This window comes from Seriola aureovittata, chromosome 13, assembly GCF_021018895.1.
Source record: "Seriola aureovittata isolate HTS-2021-v1 ecotype China chromosome 13, ASM2101889v1, whole genome shotgun sequence".
Lineage (NCBI taxonomy): Eukaryota > Metazoa > Chordata > Actinopteri > Carangiformes > Carangidae > Seriola > Seriola aureovittata.
In genome coordinates, this window is record NC_079376.1 from 12171792 (window position 1) to 12181655 (window position 9864).

A 9864-nucleotide genomic window follows, 5' to 3' on the forward strand; every position below is an offset into this window, starting at 1 on the left:
TCAAATGGCTTTCCTCTCAACGCCTCCTGTTGTGGATTTAAAGAATAAAACATAAATCATTAATTAAATCATGCTTAACTTAGACTTAGAGTGATACTTTGAGCTAAATGCTAAGATACTCACATTGACAACCCTAACATGCTGATAGTGTTCACCATTAGTTTTGTGTGTTAGCATGCTAACATTTTCTAAGTAGCACTAAACACAGTACAGCTGAGGCTGATGGACATGTCATTAGTTTTACAAGGTTTCAGTCATAAAACAAAAGTAAGGGACAAATTGAAATTTTGACCTTATGGTGGAAATAGAGGAAGGAGTAACCAAAGTTATTATAATTCATTCTGAGGGAAGATGAAAGTTGAAAGTTGAGACATTTCAAAGGAAAGGAAAAGTAAAGGAAAAGTAAATGTCAGGGGATTGTTTAAGTCATTAGGATTTATCCTCAGTGCCTTGGAGATATCTGTACCAAATTTCATGGTGATCCATCCAGTAGTTTTTGAAATATTTCAGTCCAGACCAAAGTGATGGACTGACCAACATCCATCTCTAGAGCCACAACGCTATATCGTGACAAATAAAATTCAAATTAATGAAGATAATATTTCTGGATTGTAGATATACCAGAACATTTCCTGTGATTGTGGTTTCAAAAAAAGCTGTCAGTTAGATGAAATGACCACGACATGATAGAAAGCTGCCCTGCGAACACATCACCACTCTTAACATATATTTACATCTCTTTGACCTGACCTCTCTGAGGTGCTTGTACAGGTTTTTGGGGGCTTTTTTTAAGGGTGAATCCAGAGTGGGAAAATCATATGTATTATTAAGTTGTACGGGGTGAAAGGGTACAGACACTACATGAATTATATAATATGTTATTTGAGCTGCAGTCTTCCCCCACTCTTGACTGGTGCTGCCTAAAGGCTCAACATGATGATGCCTTCTGCAGACGTCTTTTTGGTTTGACAGCATTGTGAACTGAAGGATGCAAGATCCTGAAGTTCTTCTTTATCTTAGAAACACTATTCATGTTCAGTGACAGCTGTGATCACTGTCACTTTTCACCTCCTCACCAAGGAAGAGTATTCATCATTGTTACTTTCACATTTTCTTTGCAAACATGTCAAACAGATACTGTCAGGTGTGATAGCATGACATGGTTACTTGCAAAAGTAAAAGAAGTAAACATTATTCTGCTTATATCTGCTGCTGTTGGCTTTTTCAGTAATCTGAATCAGTAGCATTTCAGTCTCTCCAAGATTACCTGCACTTAGGTGTGCATCAAATAGAAACTACTCGACTTTTACTGTATAAAAGTGATTCTTTTGAAGCCCACTCTCAGTAACAGGTACTTGAGAGCATGAAAGAGCAAATGTGGCATCTTGACGGCAGCCATTTCAATATGAAAACATCCTGCAACCTATCTCTCTCCAACTCAGTGATGATCTCCAGATGTGACCATCTTCCCCTCATAAAAAAAGCTCTCAAAAAGATTGCCTTATTAAAGGAAAAGCATTTAAAACCAAATTAAATGGAATATGCCCCTTATTATACCATTACACCCTGACTTTAGTCTTATTTTGGAATTACCAGCATTGGCATTTTCTAGTTAAGTTGTTAAATAGTGCTTAAAAATTCAGTTTATATGCATGTAGAATCACTAAATTTAGACAGTACATGCAAGAGCTACCTGTCTCAGTCAATGTTATGGTTTAACAACAACATAAACAAGTATTTTTAATGAGAATTCTTTAATTTTGTGTAACCCAGTGACATTAAGGGGTTAAAATATTAATAATGTATTAATATAATGTAATATAATGTTTTTTTTATTTCAGCTGAACAAGTATAGAGATGATCGGCCACTCAGTAATCATAGTCGGTTAAGTCCCGCCTCTGGTGGAACTCAACAGGTGGATCACAAAGCACCTGCAAGATCAAGGTTGTGTGAGAGACAGAGGTGAGACGTCCTCGTGTAGCGGCGACGGGGGACAAGAAAGTTGATGAGTAGCATTAAAAACTAAACAGTGAGTAAAACCTACCCGCTAACTAACCAACACAGAGGAGTACCAAAGCAGAAGCAGCCGGACGACAGGAGGTCCGGTTTTGTTTTTCCCAGCTATCTCGGTAAGCTAGCAGCGTGGTGCTAATGTTGTGATTTGTGTGTTGAGTTGTTTTGGAGAAATGTCACTCCATCGCTGGAGTTATTGATTGCTGACTGTGCTGAGGCAGTAATGTTAAAGCTAGACGTTGAACATGTAAATGTTCAAATTTCTGCGTTAATACTTTACTGTAGGAGATGTTAGAGCATGTCAAACATTAGCAGGGCCATATGTTACCGAGATACTGATAAATCTTTCCCAATGCACGAAGGTAAAGCTTAGCAGTATTGGCCTAATGGGTATGTTTTTCTATTGTCAAATCAGTACTATAGTTTACAATGATGTATGCTGTTATTGTGTGAGTGTAGTGCCAGGCATGAAAACGTTATCATTGAGTTTTATATTGTATGTGATGCTTAATGTTACATCGTTGGGACTCTGCTTTATTATGAATGTTGCACAGCAAATGGATTGGATGCAATCTTAAAGTCCTGTTTGCCAAATCAAACAGGTCAGGTCTTATGGACAGAGCGAGAGACACCCCTGGAGATGATGGCGAGCCTCCCAGTGTGATTCTGCTTGGAACCTGGAGCCCAGAGCTGACACATCGAATAATCCACCTGATGGTAGGGTGGTGCAAGTCGCCAGGACTCCCACACACATCCACAAAGAGTGCACATTATTCCAGAAGACTGTCAGGACAGTCACGAACATTAAAAAGAGTGAAAGTGATCTCCGATAACAGACTTCATTGACTTTTGATACAATAAGGACTTATTTTAAATGGCCCGTTTTCTTTATATTTTTTATTTTTCATGAATCTGTTATTTACATGTCGTGAATTATACCTGCAAGTTCTTTCCACTAAAGGTTTCAAATTGCAACTTACCTTGTGCTTCATTATCATCATCATTTATTATTTTAGTCTATGTTTCTGAGCTCCTTAAGAACCTAGCAGCGGTTTAATTGTCAGGAGTGGGTTACATTTGGTTTTAAAGAACTGTGACCAAGACACGTTGTTGAACAAAACTACAGGCATGCTAGCAGCCATGTGAGGCTACTTAGGCACAACGGTGCTTAAAGTTAAATGCTGGGGGTTACCAAAAGTATTAGGATTCACTCCTGTTTGTTCCAAATTTCAATCTATCAAATAGTTGTAGAATTATGTCTGTACAGCAATTTTTTGTTACTTATTGGCCAACATACAAAGTGACACTGATCAAATCTGCTAAGAAAAGCCGAAATCAGACAGTAATGTCGGACACACTGATTTATCAGTCGGGCTCTACTTGTCATCATTAAATTTCCCCTCCTGAATGGCAGAGCGTCAGTTACAGCACATTAACCGGGACATCACAGCACATCTGGGCCCACACAGCAACATTATGCCAGAAAACCATCAGCATGTGTTCAGTATAAAACTTAAAACTGTCATGTAACAGCCATGTTCATTACTGATATCAGAGAATGTGTAGTAGTAGGAGCTCGCTGTGAGAGCGGTGTAGTGGTGAACTTGGTGGCTGTCCTTGTCCAACTGTCCTGACAGGCCTGGGGATGTAGGGTGAAGAGAGGGAGCTGCTCATTTTCACTTTCCATCAGAACATGATGTCGGGAGAGTTGGGAAAGAGAGGAACAAATGACCCGATACAGCTCCACGGATTTCCATACCTGCACATAATGCAACTTCATTCCAGTTTGTGTTGCTATATTTGACAGCAAGTGGGGTGTGGAGATGAATAGTGAGCAGCGAGCGAACTCCTCCACATATTTCTCATTTTCTCATACAATGAATAAGAAACTGCAGATGTACTGTGGAACGTATTATGTATATGTCCATTCCTCCACATGACGCACATATAGCACAGTGCTGTGCATATTTCCAGAGGCAAGAATTGTACTGCTCCTCTTTCTTGTTTCAATTTACTGTACATAAGAGCGACATATTAATGTATTAAAGACTAAACCATTAATGCATTCTTACATAGTTGCAGAGGAGGCTTTCATCAGTGGTGTTCCTGTTTCTGGTCTCTTCAGAAAACCAGCTTCGGATTTGTCATGCCTCAGCTTGTGTCCAGGTGGCTGACTGCTCTTCTGGCTGTGCTTCTCTTAACGCCTCAGTTGGCTTTACTTTTCCTCTTCCCCACAACACTAAAGACTGCTCAAGGCTGCAGAGAATTAGTGGACAGCAAAGCAACTGTATCTAACCTCAGATGGCATGAATCCACGTCTCCAGCAGCTGTGGCAGCACTGGCCAGAGGCTCCTGCTGTGTAACTTTCTTCTCAAAGGCCTCCCTTCGATACTCTGCCTCAGGGACTTGCTCTTCCAGCTGGACAACCTGCTTCAGTCCATCAGTATACCTGGTGTGAGGATGGTGCCTGATCTTTGGGGAAAATGTAGCAGATTCTCCTGTGAGAAGAGAGCGGTGCAAGGATGGGTTGAACAAATCAATGTGCTGCATGCAGCTCTTCTCTGACATAAGGTTTAGCCGTTTGAAATGATTAAATATTTTCATTATGAAACTGTGGTGGGACTCATTGGACTGTGACAGCGGATGTCAGTTGAAAAGGGCAGATAAGTATCAAAATAGAGACAAAAACTACAGTTAATCTGATTTGGTTCTTTTATGACATCGTATTTGATTTCTGAAGTAGTCACTTGGAGAAAGTATGAAACGACTTCAGCTTGGGGTGAGGTAAAACCTCAAATCATCATCTTGTTCAAGGTAACAAAAACTCTTACCCTTCCCCCTCCCTTCATCAGCACCTCACAAACTGATGTGTGTATTTTCCTGTTTAATTTTTTTTTTTTCTCTTAAAAATCTCATTGCAAACAGTCAGACAGACAGAGAGCTTCTTCCTGATTGATCGCTGTGTGTTTTGGATTTTTATATGAAAGGGATCAGTGGTTTTTGTCTTTTCTTTTTTATTTTCCACCTTTTATTCCTGTCAGAAAGTTGGAAGGCAGTTCAGTGTGTTTCCCCCGTCCTTTAATCTTTCACCGATGAGATGGGAGGTGTGGAAAGTGAGTTTTCTTGCTTACTGTCTAAGACTCAGGAGGCAATCTGTCAACTCTGTCCCTTTTGAATTTATGTATGTGTGTGTGTGTTTGTGCACACATGTTCGTGTGCATGTTCCTCCTCACTATGTTTTACACCATTCAAGTGTGTGAGGCCACCTATAGTGGTCTCTCATCTCTTTTCACAGCTCTGTGGGTTTCTGCGCCTGGGAGGCTGCTTTGCTCCGGGCGGCATCACTAAGGTACTGGTGATGAAAATTACTACATGAGGTTACAGCTACTATTAACTGTGGTTGACAGACCAGGGGTGGCACTGGGGAAGACCATTACACAACTCTACAGAGAGAGGGATGACATGGAGGCATGGCATTAATGAAATCCCAGCAAAGACTTTCAAAGTAAAAAATCTCAGAAGTTTAATATCAAAATCTGATATCATAACTGGTCTTCAAGATGTTAAACCCCATGCACGTCATCTCCCGAAGTACTGTACCATGAAAGTGAATGAAAAGCTGCTATTTAATGTGATCTTGTTGATTCAGGAAATGTTTCATCTTGAGGCCAAGATGCCCAAAGCAATGTGGTGTTTCCTAAGCTGAAATGCCAGTATGCTTCTGCAGAGCTGCTTCTTCCCCTCCAACCCCATATTTCTGACATCAGATTAGGGAAGGTTGTGTCTAACCGTTAATGTAACTTTTCAAAACAGACAACCCAACATTCACACCCAGGAAGAGAAAGGAGCAACAGTTTGAACTTGAGCTCTCTATTTCTGTCACTTTTCACATGAAGTATGAATGTGGTTTCCAGGAGAGACTGTCTGAAGAAATACATTGCTGTCCCCACATTTAAACAACATCATGTCTCCCCCATGATGGCTAACTGATGAGCTGATAGATGACAAATGTGACAAAACAAACCCAGCCCACGGTCCACTCACTAACACCTTTGCGAGTGATACTATTAAAACTACTGATCGTGCATGTCAACAGATCTATCTCCACGACATCTGAGCAAACCCGTCTGCTAACAAACACTGCACGGCATGGTTGAACAGCTGTCATCTTCCTGCACAGCTACCAAGCTATAGCCATGAAAAATAAGAGACAGGAAAAATGGCAATCAACCGTTTCCGGGCATGAGATTGACGGAGCTGCACAGTGTCGGTGGATTTACAGAAATAACTTTTAAATCAACATATTTTGTCAATCATCGTGAAGAACATAGTCGCCTGCCCCTAGCATCATCAACAGGACGGCTTCATCACTACTGATCAGTTAGGGCAAAACAAATCGGATAACATTGACGCAATGTCGGGCAAATGAATGAAGTGAGGCATAATGGTAGTGCAGTGAAATAATCAGGCCAGGGGAGTCCAAACTGAATACTTTTGGCATTTGCACTGTTTGTCAGACAGAGCAAGTAATGTGAAGGCGTATCACCTTGGGCCCAGGGAAATTGATGGACATTTTCCACTATTTTTCAATTAAAAATAATCCACACATTAATAGATAATGAACTTAATTGTTAGTTGCAGCCCTTGTCTCAGTGGGGAGGTTACCAGGAGACGGCTTAGCCTCACACTTCAGGAGGGGCAGTTCTTTAGTAACTAATGTATGCTACATTAAACACTGAAGAAACAGTTAATTAAACATCTACTAGTGCTTGATGTGCCCTGTAAGCTCTGTATGGCAATACAGTGATTAACATAATATTTCCCAAGGTATTTGTCTTGTGGAAACCAGACTTTGACTCGCTGAGTCAATCAGGTGGGAAATGCAAATGTTTTTAATCCCCACAGTAATCATCTTCATATTATTGGTATATTTTCACGTCAACACTGAACATTGCACTGTTGACATTCGATGACAGCATGTTCATCAAACAGCTTCCCAAATCACCGGCTATTATCTCCTGTGAATGTGCTGCCAGGCTTCCTGCCAATGTGGTTCTATTTATTTATGCAGTAATACCTTACCTGACATGTCTGTGTGTGTTTGTGTGAGATTTAGTTCATATTTTTACCCCTTTGAGCATCTAAAATGATGCATATATATATATATATATATATAATATATATATATATATATCGTGTATTGGCTCACATTTTTTAGTTTTCACCACGAAGCCATTCAATCCACGAGTTACACTTTAAGCAGCACAAAGTCTTACTCTGTAATTCCACGGTAAATAAACTCCAGGTTGAATCAGCACTCATAAATGCAATTGAATTGTTCTGCATCTATTCACATCAATCAGTCAGATGAAGGTTGTTGCTGCCCCCCATCCTGTTCACGCGTCTCTCTCTCTTTCTCTCTCTCTCTCTGTTAATCATTGGTTAAATGATGCAGAGCTTAATGTCTGTCGTGTATCTGTTTGTGTATGAGTGTGTGTTTCCACAGCCTCAGTCTCTGCTGTGTAACAACTTTAAGATGCAAACCTCTTGGCGGCTGCCTTCTGGCTTAATTCATTCAAAAAATAAGTTACAACTTTTTTATAACAGTTAATTTAACAGTCAAACACTGATCTTCCACTCATAACAGACTCCTCTTTGGGGGATTCCTACCCTTTGTGTAAATGTCTGTGTGTTGCAGGACAGAGCTGTATTAAACTGCCACACGCAGGATTTATAGGTGTGAGCCTTGTAAAAGACCCGTCTCCAGTGAAAGCTGTAGTTCATCGCCTGTGAGTGTGAACAACAGCGCTAACGTTGTGCTCCGTGTCTGCATAATGACGAGCCTGATTACAACAAAATCAATGCAAATAATCATCCGCTCAAAAATCAATCTTCATATTTGAACGCTAGTCACTTACAATGCAAATTCTGTGGACACAACAGATACAAGCATATTTCCTGTTTTTGTTTGTTCCCCCAGCCTGAAAGCTTCTAGACGGCATCAGCACACCTGTGTTTTCATTTATAAGGCTTTCCTGTCTAAGATGGTGAGATATTTAACATCCAGTTCAAACTGAACAACTGTGACACCAGATCACAGAATATGTTAGCTTTTAAAGTTCCTCACCTCAACTCTGAACTGGAGTAAAAACTAAAAACTGGGGAAGTGTTTCTGCATATGAAATGAACTTCAAAACAAACATTTATTCCTCTTGGGGACTTTAAATATGATACAAATGTATTATGATATCATTACTGATATAAAAATATTTGTGATTGTTTTATTTAACATGTTCTCAGGTCTTTGTTAAACAGATCTTGATCTCAGTGATAAAACTTAGCTAATTCACTAATTCCTGTAAATCCACCTGAGGCTCCAGCTTCAGGCGCCGTAAACATACAATATATCAGGGAATTGTATATTTATCCAGTTTTACTGTCAAAATACAGTACAGCCTCATCTTTGACCATTTTCTTTTTTCAATATGGCTCTTGCAAATCCTCCTGCTAAACTGGTGGAGTATCCTTTAACACAGAAGGGTTCAATGTATCTATCTATGTATCTAAAAATATACCATCTGTCTTACAATGCAACATAAAATGTTATCTGCATGCGGTGATACATGTTGGCAGTTGAAGAAAATCTACAGTCTGAACAGACAACGCACATGATTTCTGTCGGTTGACTTTATGAGGTGTGTGTGCAGGTGGATTAGGCAGGGGGACAGGGCAACAGTGTAATCATATAATCATAGCCCGATCAATAACCCAAACATAATATATATATATATATATATCTGAGGTCATGACAGCTACAAACTGTATTGATTTGGAAACAGACATGACTGAACTGAATTAAATGACTACATTAACACATGGACCTGACAGCTGTGTGTGTGTGTGTGTGTGTGTGTGTGTGTGTGTGTGTGTGTGTGTTTGGGGGGTTCCTACTTCACGCACATGTCAAGAGATAAAGTAGAACATCAGCCAAAGGCTGTGACCTTTCACCATGACCCCAAACGTCTTCTTCCCCAACTCATTTTCACAACTCAACTTTACTTACTTTACTTACTTTACTTATACTTCAGCTCCCAGTAACTAGTCTAGTGGAGGAGTTTAAATGTACCAAGGTTAGGACAGAGCTCCTGTTATCTGGGAGCAAAGATGCGGTAGTTAGTAAGGTGGTTCCAAACCCAATCAAGGGGAGAAAGTGGAATCCAAGAATCGCAGTACAGGAGGCAGAAGCAACGCTTAGGCATACAGAGATTGTGGGTAATGTCCAAATAGGCCGGGGAGGCTTGGGGCTTGGCCCAAGCAAACCGGTGTGGAGTAGAGCAGGTCCCAAGGAGAAGAGAAAGCTAGTCGTGGAGCAGGTTCGTAGACAGGAGGAATTATTAAGGGGTGCTAAGGCAGTGGCCCAGGCTAAGCAGGGACAGTGGGTGAATTGGGAAGGTGTAGATAAGAAAAAGCTTAGCTGGAAAGAACTCTGGAGCATGGAGGAAAGTAGTATTAGATTCTTGATAGGGGCAACTTATGATGTACTGCCAACTCACCAGAACCTAAAACTCTGGGTAAATGGAGACCCACTATGTTCATTGTGTTCAGGTACTGCAACTTTAAAGCACATTCTGTCAGGGTGTAAGGTTAGTCTGTCGCAAGGCAGGTATACGTGGCGACATAACCAGGTTCTAAAAAGCTTAGCTGCAGGAATTGAAGAGTTACGGAGGCAGGCAAATTTAGGAGGACCTAAAACAAAGAAAGGTGCAATCAAGTTTGTTCAAGAGGGAGAGAAAGTTGGTAAGACAACAAGAAGGCAAGGCAGCTTAGAAGGTGCTTGTGATTGGGAAATG

General features: G+C 40.5%; 1 long non-coding RNA gene across 3 annotated transcripts; it reads left to right on the forward strand.

Moving 5' to 3' along the window:
- Nucleotides 1–1864: 1864 nt before the first annotated feature.
- Nucleotides 1865–4887, forward strand: LOC130180224 (uncharacterized). 3 transcript variants are annotated; one of them, XR_008829373.1, is made up of 3 exons: nt 1892–2130; nt 2617–2731; nt 4091–4887. It is a non-coding gene; the product is annotated as an uncharacterized LOC130180224 (long non-coding RNA). The 3 variants fall into 3 exon arrangements; XR_008829374.1 differs by having other exon boundaries at nt 1898–2130; nt 4140–4887; XR_008829372.1 differs by lacking the exon at nt 4091–4887 and having other exon boundaries at nt 1865–2130; nt 2617–2993.
- The last annotated feature ends 4977 nt before the right edge of the window (nt 4888–9864 follow it).